Below are 14,545 nucleotides of genomic sequence, written 5' to 3' on the forward strand. Positions count from 1 at the left end.
CGGCCCCGGGATGGTTATATACATACATACATATATATGTGTGTACATATATATATAACCAAATATGTATATATGTATGTATGTATGTATGTATGTATGTATGTATGTATGTATGTATGTATATGGTTGGTCAATGAACCTGTCTCCGATTCTCCAGTGCTTGGATACAATCCTATGCCACCCTCAGCTTTTTATTATGTAAGTTCCGGGGATGGAACTCAGACTGTAGTGCTTGCAAGGCTAGCTCTTTATGACTGAAGGCATCTTCCCAACCCTGATGTCTTATTTTAAAAAGAACCCCAGAGCTGGAGTGATGGTGCAAACTTTTAACAGAGGCACCCAGGAGGCAGAGACAAAGCAACTGAATGAAAAAGGAAATAAAAAGGAAAGGATATGGCTGCGCCCATGAATGGCGGAAGAGAAAGTTTATTGTAGATATGTGGGAGAGTGAGTGGTCTTGACCTTTAACCATGTTGAGACAGGGGAAGGGAGAAAGAGGTACCCAGTAGAGCAGCCAGGACACCAACGGTACAAAAGGCACAAAAAGGAGTGAGTAACCAAAACATCTGGGTCCAATAGGAAAAAGCCTCTAGAGGAAGGGCAGCCCAGTCCTGGAGCTGGAGACTTTAGCATAGAGGGCATAATATGCCAGCCATACCAGGTAAAGACTGAAGGATGCTGGGAGAACCTGGAGGCCAGGTCTGCTTTGATATGTCAAATAGGCACCTCAGCCACGTGTCCTAGGTTTGAAACTTAACAGGGATCTTGGTGAGTTTGAGGTCAGCATGTGCATGACATGCATAGCATGTCCTATGTATAGGGAGTTTCGGGACAGCCAGGGCTACATAAAGAGACCTTGTCTCCCAACAAATAAAAGCAAACCCCCCAAACATAAAAGGGCCTCTAAATCAGAATGATTTTCTACTTTACACTTAGCATTATTTTAATTTTAAATGACATATTGGAGAGTACTTTCTATTATAGGAGTCTCTATACTCTTCATGTGGTTCTAGAGAAAGGTATTAAGACTGGACAAATCAAGGCTCAGCATGCAGTTACTGAATCATCACAATACCAGGTAGTTGCAGGGCCTAATATTATGACAGTACTCTTTGCACATGACGAATCACATATCTACAATGATACACACTACTGTTTAAACTTATGAATCTTTTGGGGCCTACTTTAAGGGTTTAATGTTTTCTTTTGACCCAAGACAGGATTTCTCTCGCTTTGTAGACCAGGCTGGTCTTGAACTCACAGAACTCCACTTGCCTCTGTCTCCGTGTGCTGGGATTACAGGCATGTGCTCCCTAAGGGTTTAGTGTTAAACCTGAGTAACTCTTAGGAGAAAGTGAGCCTAATTGTTTTTGTCTATGAGCTCATTGTATTCTTAGACATTAAAAACTCAGCATATTTTCTTTTTAACAATTAAAGAATGAGCTGTATGCAGTCATCAGCCCAGTTACATTACTGAACCTCAGATCACTTTGTAGGGTCTGCCAAAGGACAGCGAGGAAAGCAAGCAGGGCAAGAAAGTGCTCTGACATCTGTGCTTGCCTGGATCCTGAAGACGAGGGTATCCAAGGTCTTTATTTTATTTTATTTTTTTTTACCTTTAGAATGGTCCCTGTTTTGAAAGGTGAGGTCCCAGACTCCGGTCTCCTTATATAAGGTGTCCTAAGCAAGGTGTGATTTAAAGAAATATATTCTACATTTAAACAACACTTGCTGGGCTGGCAAAGATGGCTCAGCAGGTAGAAGAGCAGGCAATCAAGCTGATAAGCTGAGTTCTTCTCTGGGACCTACATGATGGTAAGAACTGACTCTGTGGTCCTTGGACCTCCATTCCAAACACTCATATACACGCACGCACGCACGCGCACACACACACACACACTGTAATTAAAATAAAACCTTTTGATTCCATAGTGAGGACCCTTGAAGGGATAGTGAATACTAAATTGGGCTTACTTCCTTTTCCTTATTGCTCACCCTACAGTATGCAAAAACAGAGAAGGCTTTTTATGGCTGTCTCCAATCCTCACTGCCATAGGGTCTAAGAGTTGGTGTGCCAAAAAACCAAAACAAAACAAAACAAAACTAAAAAGCAAACAAAAACTCCCAAACAAACAAAAAACCCAAAACAACAAAAACCAAAACCAAACCCAGCACATGAAGAATTATTTTTAAAATTACCTTTCGAAGTTCAATCCCCAGAATCACAATAAATAAAAATTCACCTTTCTGAGTTTTAGCCCCAGATTTCAGGATTTTGTAGGCATGAATGAACCTTTGGATCTCAGGTGGCTCTGACCATTAGCCTGTGGAAATACCATCTGTGCTGGCTAGATTTATGTCAACTTGACACAAACCATAGTCATCTGAGAGGAGAAGACCTCTATTGAGGAAATGCCTCCCTGAGGTCTGGCTGTTGGCCAGCCTCTACAACATTTTCTTAGTGATTGATGGGGGAGGGTCCTGCCCATTGTTGGTGACGCTGCCCTCTGGCAGGTGGTCTTGGGTTCTATAAGAAGGCAAGCTGAACAGGTCCTGTGGCCAAGCCCGTTAGCAGCACCCCTCCATGGCCTTTGGTTCAGCTCTCCTCTCCAGGTTCCTGACCTGTTTGAGTTCCTGTTCTGGCTTCCTTCAGTGATGGACTACATTGTGGATGTGTAAGCCCAATAAACCCTTTCCTCTCCATCTTCCCTCCTGGTCATGGTGTTTCATCGTAGCAATAGAAACCCTAAGACGCCGTCCTTAAGCTTAAAGTTTCAGAAGAATCTGAACTGCAATCAAGCATTTATTTCTGCCCCTCTCGCCGTGGCAGTTGCTTCAGAACTAAAACCTTCTCTCTAAAGCCGAGTTATCATTCCTTGAATCTAAGCTTAAACTGTCCCAGCTAACTTATTATCTAGGTATGAATGAGGTTTCAAAAGTCTTTCAAAGACTTGTGTAAATACCAGCATGTGCGTCTATAAAATCTCTTAGGGCAAACGTTTAAATGCTCCGTTACACTTTCATTTGGAGGAATTAACCTATTTCACTTTCTAGCCAAATCTGCTTGATAGAGGACGATTTCCTTCCTTTGCCTTGTAGAACTCCTGCAGTTTATTCTGGATTCATCCCGGTCTTTATGAAGCCTTCCTAGTAATCACAGCCAGAGGGAAATCCTTTATGTCATCACTACCCTTTCACACGTTTCAGTGATCAGCTACCAGCCCGGTCTGGGACTGCCTGCCAGCTTTACTTTTGTATCTCCACTTCTGCCCACCGTGCCTATCAAACAGCAGGTGCTCTAAGAGAGGAATGTCCTAGTCAATGTCAAGAGCCTAGACGGGAAGTTTTAAAAATCAGCGCTGAGAAACAAAACACAGAATTGCCAAGAGCTCAGGGGCAGGCGGTGGGTAAAGAAGACATAAAAACAATTTGAACCATCACAAGATCATCCCGAAGGGATCGCCTGTCCCTTTTTCTCAAGTGGCTTTTCAGCCTCCTCAACTTTCCGCCCACTCTCCCCAGCTAGAGACAGGTCCTGCAGGTATCCCAACAATGAGGTTCTGATTGGCCGGAGATGATTTCATTGTTAGGGAACATCCGGGCTTTTTCCCTCCCAACAACACCTCCCCAGGGCCCTACGCCTCCAGTTTTCCACTCCCGCGTGCGGCGCCCCACCCCTGGCTAAAACAAAACAACGCCTCTCTCCAGGCCATTTCTCGACCGGGTCTGTGCTCTCCCTTCAGGTCTCGACGCCAAAAGAGAGGCGTCCATCTGCTCCAATGGGGGCCTAGGGACACTTTTTTAGCCAATCAGGAGCCGGGTCTCCCCAGTCCAGGGCGGGACCAGCGTCCACCTATAACTGGACTGCCCGTTGGTTCCTTGATGGCGTTCGTTTTCCGCGAGGCTTAGAGGTCACGGCACTGTAGGGTCCGCAGACTCTAGGCTTGGCCATCCCCGAAGACTAGCCAATCGCTTTTAGGATACTTTTGCGCGTTCATTTTAAAAAAAGCCGGAGTGCCGGACTCGGAAATTGGTTTAGGGGCGGACAAGCCGAGGAAACCAATAAACGGAGGGTCAGGCCTCCACTTGGACCAATCAGACAAGGGGGCCGGTCTCCAAGCAGGCATAATTTGATTGACGGAGGGCTGTACCTATGGCTACTAGAGTGGGCAGGCCGGTGACGTCGGGAGGGAGAGCGGCGCGGAGGCGGGGCTGAATAAAGTAAATGCTAATGAAGGGTTGGGCCTCAATGGTGGGCGGTGTTTGATGGATACTTGACCTTGCCAATTAAAGGTGGGCACCGACGCCCAATGGGCAATTAAAGACTCGGAGGCGGGGCCGCGTGGGCGGGGCAAGCGGAGCACAGAGGGTACTGCGAGCCAGGCGGGGCGGGAGGATGGAGATTGACAGGCCTCTCAGCAAACCGGAGGCCGCGGCGACACGCGCGGCGCCCCAATGGGTGTCCGTGGAGGGCGGAGCCCGAGTAGGGGCGGGGAAAGACGGCGGTGCGGGGAGGGGGTTGCAGGAGGAGCGGAGCGGCCGCTGCTCAATGGCGGAAAAGCCGCCGGTGCTCTGACCGCCTGGTCCTCCCCTGGCAGTTGCGGGGGAGTTTCCTGCCGGCGCGGCTGGAGTCTCTGTTTCTCCGTGTCCGGTGGCTGGAAGATGCTCCAGAGAGATCAGGCTGCGGCGGAGGTGGCGGCGGCGGCCGAGTCGGCAGCGGCATTGGGTTGGAGAGAAGGCGGCGGCGGCGGCGTGAGGGGCCGGACGGTGTAAACAGCCCGGGCGGCGGTGGCCGAGCCCCCGAGGGCGAAGCGGCGGCTGAGGCGGTGTCGCTCCTCGGGAGGAAGCCGGGGGCCGCGGGCGGCTGTGTGGCGGGCGAGCCCGCGAGACCTCGCCTCCCGCCTTCGCCTCAGGTAAGGCCGCTGGGCGCCCGGCGGAGCGGGGAACGGCCGCCCGGCCAGCCTGCGCTCGGAGGCCCGGGCGTAGGCCCGGCCCGGGCCGCCGCCTCCGCGGGCGCGCGGGGCTCCGGGGAGCGCGGCGAGGGACCAGTCCGCCGGCTCGCGCGCAGGTCGGCGGCTCCCGAGCAGGCAGCGCCCCGGGCGCGCGGGCCGCCCCGGCCGCGGCTCCCCCGGCCCCGGACGCCGCGCTGGTCAGCACCTTCCCGCCCTGCTCCCCGGGGCGCCTTCTGCCCTCCGCGCTCCGCTTCACTTCCTTGTGAAAACTTGCTGGCCTTTCTGTCTGTGCCGCTCCTGGCCTCCTCCCTCCTCTCGTGCCCGGGTCCGTTTCTCTCCTGCAACCAGACGCGGCTCGTGTCTCTGGGTCTGTCCGCCTGCCCCCATCCACCGTCGGAAAATTTCGGGTGTCGTGCCTCACAGTGGACTTTCTAAATGAAATTATTACCAACTCCGTCCCAAATTTACTGGAGGCCCATTAATTGTAAAGAGCCTTTAAGGAAAAAAAAAAGTCCGATTAAGCACAAGTGAAAATAACCCTGAAGTAAATTTCTAAATGAAGGGCTTGGTCAAAGTTGGAGCCATTTTTTTTTTTCATTTTTTTTTTAAAGTTGCGTGACTTCTAATACCAGTTTTAGCACCTCTAGGAAGTTTGCCCATCTTATTTGGCAAATAAATGCCTCTTAAGCATTTGATAGCAGCCCAAATTCATCAGTATTCAAGCGCTTCTAAAAACAACTTGGAAACTTAAAAACAACTACGAAGCTGTTTTGGTAAGTCACAGAGAACTTTTAAAATAGGCCCCACATGTTTAATGTATCAAAATAAAGCTGGCAGGAGTCTTGTAAAGGGATTATTAAGGAATTTGAGTTGTCCTCTTGTGATGTGGCTATTTTGGGAAAAACATTCTTTTTCTGTTAACAAAGGTTTACAGCTACTGAGGTGTGGGAATTACTGAGGCCTATTGTAGGATTAGTACAGGAACTCCTTATATCGGAGCGACTACATGGATGGAGAAGTGGTAGGCTGTGCAGTGAGCAGGCGAAGTCACAGTATGTTCTGGGCAATTGCAGAAACATGCCGTGGCCACTGAGTGTTAATAGATATTGTTTCATTTACTGTGTTGTGCAATCACAGAGCTCCTTTTGTAGGCCTGCGTTGAAATACACCATCTCTTAAGTATGGAGCTTATTCTGATTATTTTAGAATTTCCCAAGAGCATAGGCTTAAAAAGACACATAACTTGCAATAATATCTAGATGGTAATCTTTTATTTAAGACCGGGGCATGGGGGCTTATTGTGTAATCCTGGCTGTCCTGAAACTCACTGTGTAGACCACGCTAGCCTTGAACTCAGAGAGATATGCTGGTCTCTCTTCTCCCCAAGTGCTGAGCTTGAAAAGGTGTGAACCACCATACCCAGCAAAATGGTGAATTTTTTTTTTATTTTTTTTTTTAAAGAAATGCTTTTGTGGTCCTTCCAAATGGACAGTGAATGTTTAAATTTGTTTAATATTTAGTGCTGAAATCCCTCTTCCCTCTTCTTCCTAAGAGTGTTAGGGGGTTTTTTGTTTTGTTGTGTTTTGTTTCTTTGAGACAGTATTTCACAATTTAACTCATGTTGGCCTTGGGCTCACTGTGGTAACCTAGGCTGTTCTCAGTGATCCTCCTGTTTCAGATTCTTGGGATTATAGTGTGCCACCATACTTGCCACTCTTCTCTGTTTTCAAATTTTAAACAGATTGATTTCTCATATTGTTTTGTATTACGAGTGTTTGCTTACACTCATACATTTTGTAAATACTCCACATGTACCACCGCGGGTGTGCCTGGTGGTGGAGGCCAAAAGAGAGTGAGAGGGCACAAGATCTCTTGCAACAGAAGTTTCAGGCAGCTGTGATGTGCCATTGTGGTGTTGGGAACCGAGCCCAGGTCCTCCAAAGAGCATGCTGCAAGTGCTTTCTAGCTCCTGAACTCTCTCTCTCTCACAAGTTTAAATCTTCTTGTAGGTTTTTGCTAGTTTATAATGGTTGTGTTTTCTCTCCATTTGTTGTTTTCTCTCATAAAGTCGTAAAACAGTTTCTGTTTGGTACCTTGTTGTGTTCATGTAGCATTATATATTTTCACTTGACCTTTCATATTTTAATTAGTATTTCTCCACTTTCTTGGCCATGGCTCTTGAACTTGTTTTGTTGATAGTCTCTTAAAAAAGTGATAGTCAGAACTGTGTTCTAATGTCTGGTATCTAGTTTCTGTGATGGTCATGTCAGTAAACAGTTTTATGTTAGTAGACACATAATTACCAAATCCTCTAAGATTATATCATCAAAAAGAATGGGATAGTGTTTAAATAGCTATGCTTCTAAGAACAGTTGATTTTTAAGTTGTTATAGGCAGAAAAACTAGCTCTTGAAAGTTACCATGTTTCTTATGATGTGGATTTGTTAGTGGAAACCTTTCAGTTCAACTGTAGTGTGGATTAACAGTGTTTTGGCAGTTTGCCATAGTATCACTTAGATATGGAGATTTATTAAAAATTAGCTGAGCCAAGAGTTGGAAGGCCCACATCCTTGTACATATTTCTTTAATGGTATATTTCTATTATTGTATATGATACTGGGAGTGAATGTTCTTCCCCTCCCACTATTGATGCTATAACATACGTAATTTATATTTCATGAGTATTTATGTGTTATGTGTTACACTATAGTTAAAAGTATATTGCAACCTTACCTTGCATGGAAAGTAGTAAAATAATATAATTCTAATAGTACTCTATTCTCCTAGCACTCAGGAAGTTGAGGCAAGATAATTTGCAAGCTCCAGAGGCTACAGAGCAAGGCTACCTTGCTCTTAAAAAATATTAGCTAAGTTAATAAAATTAACTTTTTTATTTTCTGTTTTATGCAAAATACAATTTTGATGATTTATTGGATTCTTTAAAAAGAGAAATTAGGAAAACACCAAATGCTACCAGACTCATACAAGGACTTTTGGTAGTGGTTTTTATTTTTATTTTTTTAAGTTTAAAATTTAATAGAATTTATTCATACAGTAATTTAAGGTATGATTAATAGTAACAGATTTGGAAGATGGCCCAGCATATTCCTGTAATCTCACGCCTGTAATCTTAGCACTCTGGGAGGCAGAGGCAGGTGGATTTCTTTGAGTTTGAGGCCAACCTGGTGTACAAAGTGAGTCTAGGATAGCCAAGGCTACACAGAGGAACCCTGTCTCAAAAAGCCAAAAAAAAAAAAAAAAAAAAAAAAGAAAGAAAAAGAAAAAGAGATTTGGAAAAATGTGAGTTTTGGGTTTTCAGTGATTCTTATTTTCCTTTTTTATTTTATAAGTGAGTGTGTGGGTGTGGGTGGGTGGGGTAGGGGGGAGGGGAAAAGAGGTGTGTACTTATCTTGGTGCCACTTGCCATGGTGTGTGAGTGGAGGTCAGACCTGGTTCTCTACCATGTGGGTTCTGAGAATCAAACTTAGGTTGTTAGACTTGGTGCCAAGCCACATTTACTCCCCAAGGTATCTCTTCAGCGCTTATATTTTATTTTAGTGAACTAATTTTAGAATTAGAATGATCCTGAATACTGCTGATTCAATTTATGTTGTAGAATATAACCAAGAATGTTAGCAGATTCTTGAAATTTTGGGCAGACCCCAGCCAGATATGTGATTTAGACTATTGCTCTCTAAACTCAGTGAAGTTAAGATAAAATAAATTTGGGGACTGTTTGGATTTTTTTAAAAAAATTATACTTGATGAGTGTAAAATATAATAAATTGACAGAACTTGTTAACAGTTTCTAGCAGTTAATTTAACGAGTACACATGAAAAAGTTACAAAAGCTTCGTAATCTGTACTTTCCTTTTTGGTTATGAAACAGGCTCTCCTTTATTCCAGGCTGGTCTCAAATCTCAGGCTATTGAACTTCTCTGCCTCTCTGTCCTGTCTAGTTTGTGAGATATGTTGCTGCTGCTAGGCAGGTGTTTGCTGAGTGATCTTCCTAGCTTCTTACCTATGTTTTGGTTGCTGTTTACTTTTGGTGTTCTCAACTCACGGTAGCAGTATCTTTAGGAAGTCATTTTGAAATCACCCTGATCACCTTCTCCCTCCCTGTCTCCCTGTTTTTCTGTGTTCATGGTGTGGAACCTAAGACCTTAAAAATACTAGAAAGTACTCTTATTACTGAGCTAGAGTGTGTTTCCAAGTCTTCTACAAGTAAAACATTTCTAGTTCATGTCTTTATGTAGCTTCAGTTGAGAAGACTGATCTGTCCAGCATCCATCTGATGCTCCCAGAAAGAACACCTTTTACAGTAGTTTTCAGTAGTGTGATCAGGCGATTAAGTCAGTGAGGATAAAAGAATCTTTTACTAACTTCTTGATTATAACGCTTCCAAATTTTTATGTAATATTGTGTTGGAGATTTAATTATTAATTAATTATTCAAAACTTTTAATAACCCCTAGTATCCTAGAAAATGTGAATAAGTCACTGTTTGTGGGTTTTTGTTTGTTTGTTTTGAGGTGAGATTGAACCCAAGGTCTCATGCATGATAGTCAAACCATCTGTTACTGAGCTACCTGCCCAGCCCATACCTTTTTTTCTCCATATTTCAGATTGCCAATACAATTTAATTTTAATAGAAACATGTTGCTTCTGCATTATTGTCATGCTTCAAAATACTTCTGAAGTGTTCCTATCTACACTATCTTGGCATAACATGTACCTTTGTTTGTTTTTTTGTGGTTTTCTTCCTTCCAGGAGTCTCACAGGGAGAGAGAGCTCTTTCCCTGACTGCTTGCAGACCAGGCTATCCTCAGACTCACAGAGAAATTTCTGCCTTTGCCTCCATCTCCCAAGAGCTGGGATTAAAGGATGTAGACCACCAGGCCCTGCAACAGTAGATATTTTAAAATGTTACTTTTAATGATTTAACTTCAGTAACTCAATAGCTCGATCATTTGTATTTCACACACTAGACTTCATTTAATACTAAGGTTTGTATTATTTAAAGACGTTTACCAGTTTGAAGCTTTTATGACTTGCTAAATTTTGTGTGTGTGTGTGTGTGTGTGTGTGTGCGCGCGCGTGCGTGTGTAGTGCAGGGATTGAACACTGTCCTTGCACCAGTGTACTCTAACAGGGAGCGCATTCTGGGCCCTAAAATGCTAATTACCTTATTATTAACTTGTTAAGATTAAAATACATTCAAAGTCTTCTTTTGGAGAATTTTGAAGTGTCAGGTGTCAAGGCCAGTCTGGGTACATACTAAGACTCTATTTTAAAACAAAACAACCAAATTGAAGAAAAGAGAGTGTCATCAAGGTTGAGTTTTAACTTTACATTAACTTTGAAAATTAAAAATCTTGACTTCGGAGCCATCACTACTTATAAAACTTATAAAACTCTGTATCTCTGTGCAGACCTAGGTGCAGAGGATATGCTTTCTGGAAGCTGTCTACTGTTGAAGGAGCTTCTAGGGATGGAACCAATTACTGAGAGAGAAAGGGAGGATAACATCTGCCACTAATAGCTTTGTGGTTTTTGTTTATTTAGAATGACCTTCACTACAAAATAGATTGTCACTGAAAAAATACACTGTATCATAGGAACAGGTAACATTAATTTTAATGAAAAACTAAAAAGGCAGTTAAATTCTCAGGTTTATAGAGTAAAATTTGTAATATAACAGGAAATAAGGCAAGTGGGTAGTTTGTGTTTTGATACATGGTGGGCACCTGAAAAGAAGTAGGATTGACAAAAAATCCATAGATGAATTTAAACATTTGGAGGATTTCATGGGCAGTAGTGGCACAGGCCTTTAATCTAATGGGTGGATCTCTGAAGTCAGTCTGGTCTACAGATCAAGTTCTGGGACAGCCAAGGCTATACAGAGAAACCCTGTCTTGGGGGCAGGGAGGAGAGAAGAGAGGAGGATTTCAAAGTACTTTTAAGCTTGAGAGTACTATCACTGGCTCTTAAATGGAATTGTATTTTATTTTCTTGATTAGGTGTGAAGTGCTCTAAGCACTGATAAGGGATAGTTAATGTATGTTCTTATGAATTGGAGAACATATGACCTAATCTGTCACTTGAAGATACCTAACCTTTCTGTGTGGTGTAGGTCCTCCTACCCCAAATAAATGTTCACCTCTGAGGTGAGGACCTGGTGTATCTCCTGCATCTTGGTAGCTCTTTATAGTGTCCTATAAATGAGTAAAAAATAACCCCAAATGATACAAGTTTAATATTTGGGATGTTCTCTGTTATTTTCATTTATTCTAGGCTAAAACCTACAGAGATGTAAAAAGTTCACAGTGTAAAGTATTTAAAATGCAGCTCTCTTGTTGCTCTTGGGTTCAAGGAGTATGCATGCAAGGTACCATTTCAGGCTGGAATGAACAAAAAAGAAAAATATGCCCCCATAGACCTTATAGTCAAGCCAGCCAATGAGTCTTCAGTTGATTGTACAGTTGAACTTCCTTTTGGGCTGGTTTCAGACATTCAGTGACCTTCCAGGATGTGTATGCTTTCTACACACATTTAAGAACTGATTAGAACTTCACTGAATGTTTTTGTTTGTTCTCACTTGTTGCCTAGGCTGCTTTAGAACTCCTGGGCTCACATGATCCCCTGCCTCAGTCTTTCAAGTAGCTGGGATTACAGGTTTGTGCTACCATCTCTTGCTGAGCTTCACTAGTTTAAAAAAGTTGGAGTGTGTTAAGAAAAGGGAAATTGTACTTGAGAGACACTGATTTCAGTTTAGAATGAGACCCAGAGAAAAGCAATCCTTAAACTAGGAACATAGGTATTTCCACTTATGGTCACATTTGAGAGGTGAGTTCCTAGAAAGGGTAGGTAGGGTCTGAGAAGAGGAACAGTACTTGAGTGTGTCTGTTGATAGATAACCAGGGATGGGGAGAGTTTCATAGCTTGATAGTAGGACCCTAGGTTTGATCTTCAGCACCACAAAAGATAAACCAGTAGCTTGGGAATGTCTGTAAAATGCATGCTGTTATTTGTGTTGGGAAAGACCTGGTTCTCTTTCTGTTCTTAGTTGAAGATAGCTTAGTGATTAATGGCTGGCCAATGGTGTCTGGCAATACTGTCATTTCTACTTTTGTTCTCTGGCTTCTAAGGCCAATTTGTTTTTAGTTTCACGTGCTCAGATTGCTTGTTTATCATTGCTCCCATAATTCTGTGATGTGGAATATTGTCTGAGGTGTCTTTGCTTTTCTGCATTGCTGATTTCTGCTTGAGGTTGCCCCACTCCTGCTTGCCTGTGAAGCAGGTGCTTGCTTCCTGCCTTTTGTGGCTACAGGACCGACCGTAGCTTTCTGTGTACTGATACAGTGTGTAAAGATGTTTTTCTTGAGATTACACAAGCATTGCATATTAACCTGGAAAGATCTGAGTCTTTGTTTTTATTTTGATCCATCATGATCGTTTCATTTGAGAGTGAGATTTTGTGATCCTCATTGTTGCAGTGAATCGAGATTAGGTTTTTACATTAAATTGAATTTACTTGTATTTATTTACAATATAAAAATGAACATTCGTTCCATTTATGACATAAGAGGCCATGTTAATTTCATCCAAGTAAACCTTTACATTCCCTGTTTTGGGGAGTGGGTAATGACTATAGTACAAGGCCTTACGCTTACATTTTAGTATTGAGCTGCACATCTAGCCATTTACAGTTTGTTTGGTTAATTTAATTTAAAGCTTTAATGGTTGGTGAGCCTAAACTTGGGGAAATGGGCTTTTAATTGGGTCAACTGTATCTTGAATCAAATTGTAAAGTGTAAGAACAAATTTTAGCTTAGCATATAATAGTTTTTAATTTTGCTTTATAAACAGTATCTAGTTAGGGTAAGTAAATATTTTCAGGGGTCAGTAATGACTTAGATTTTACTTTATTGCTCTTAATGTATATCTTGACTCCTTTCTAAGATAAGTCTGTCTGTAGCAGAGGTCATCTTCTCATCTGCATTTATGCTGTACTGCAAGGGTTTTTTGTTTGTTTTGTTTTATGTGTATGGTGTTGTCTGCATATATGTGTATCGCATGCATGCAGAACCTGGGGAAGCCAGAAGAGGGTGTTGGAGTTTGGATGATTGTTAGCTTTTCTGTGGGTGCTGAGATTTGAACACAAGTACAGTGTTCTTAACCACTGAGCCATCTTTCCAGCTCAACTTGATTTTAAATACAGGTGATCACCAAATTTGGACACACAGATGCCTATATAATAGTTTATTTATGATTATTAAAGGGTATTTAAAAATAATCAGTTTTCAGACATTATGATCAGTGTATAGAAAGAAATTAGTGTCTTTTCAGAATTACAGTGTATGGACAAATTATGGGAGTCAAGTATTACATATTTCAAATTTAGATTAGAGTTGACTAGTTAATTAGGAAGAGCGACTGGAATCATATTGTCCTTTATTTTTTTAAACGACCAGGAGGATTTTACAGTAAATCTCCATTTGGATTAACCCCATTTCAAATTTGTGCTAGCCACACATGGCTGGTGGCTACTGTAGGTCATAGCACAGCTCTGTATTCTTGTCTATATTTGTTATTTCAGCTATCTTTTGTCACTCTCAACATGGTGAAATGATTATTTTAGTGTAGTTTTAATTTTGTGTTTTCGTATTAGTGAATTTTCATCCCCCCTCTTCAGGGGTAGTCAGCATTCTCATGTTTTCTTGGATATCATTTCCCTTCCGTGTGTTTGTCATTATCATTTGTCTGACTCTTCTACATTGTTTGTTGTTGGTTTTTTAGAAAATGATTAAAACTGATAGTAGGTATATTAACATGGAAGCACTTTGCAAAACACAGGTATTTATTGCTATGCATTTTAGGGATTAATTACATGTGTGTCTCTATAAAGTGACGATGCTAACTAAAGATTTTAACCTAAAGATAGTTTAAAATCTTCCCTAACAGTTTAAAATTCATTGAAACGAGTGTTTAGGAAGATAGTACTTAAATGTTAATATAGTGTGTAGTGGGTGGGGAGGGCAAGGTGGTTTCGTTATAACTTTATGTACTTTTTCATTAAATAGATTATTTAATTTGTTCTTCATCTTGTATCATTGTCTTTCCTTGGCCCTAAAAACCTAAGGATCCTTAAGAAGAGCCAGGCTGAATGGATTCTGATCTAGAGCCAGAGCATTCTGAAAAGCAGCAGTCAGGCTAGACTAATGGGGGACTAGGAGGAGCTGTGGTATGTGCGTCAGTCAAGACAGCAGGTGAGAGGAATGTATTAGTGTGCCCTCTGTTCCAAGCAGTGGCTGCTTTAAATGTGAATCACTAAAGAGAAGTAGTGAGAGGGAGGGATAAAGAGTTTGGGATGCTTGTCTTCAAGGTCCCTTGAAGGATTGGTCAGCTCATTAGAGGCTTTATCCAACAAGTAGGTTGTGAGGTGGGGATATGTACAGTGTACTCCTGGGTAGGGCTGAGGCCTGGCAGTTTAGAGGATAAGGTTCTGATTAACCTGGACTGGGCATTTTGTATTTAGTGGTAGTTTGTTGTTTGTTTGTTTTTCCTTTTTTGGAGACATGAGAACCCATCTAA

At 42.3% G+C, this 14,545-nt stretch overlaps 1 protein-coding gene across 5 annotated transcripts in view; it reads left to right on the top strand.

Annotated features, from left to right (window-relative positions):
• Positions 1-4,529: 4,529 nt before the first annotated feature.
• Positions 4,530-14,545, top strand: part of Ppm1b (protein phosphatase, Mg2+/Mn2+ dependent 1B) — a 66,573-nt gene continuing 56,557 nt past the window's right edge. For 4 of the 5 annotated variants that reach the window (XM_055619063.1, XM_055619078.1, XM_055619071.1 and 1 more), the window contains exon 1: positions 4,532-4,913. The gene's annotated coding sequence lies outside the window, so the exon portion shown is untranslated. Of the gene's footprint in view, positions 4,914-14,545 lie in introns of all 5 variants that reach the window. The other variant, XM_055619055.1, reaches the window with a different exon arrangement.

Source organism: Psammomys obesus, unplaced genomic scaffold (genome assembly GCF_907164565.1).
Source record: "Psammomys obesus unplaced genomic scaffold, mPsaObe1.curated_primary_1811, whole genome shotgun sequence".
Taxonomy (NCBI): Eukaryota; Metazoa; Chordata; class Mammalia; order Rodentia; family Muridae; genus Psammomys; species Psammomys obesus.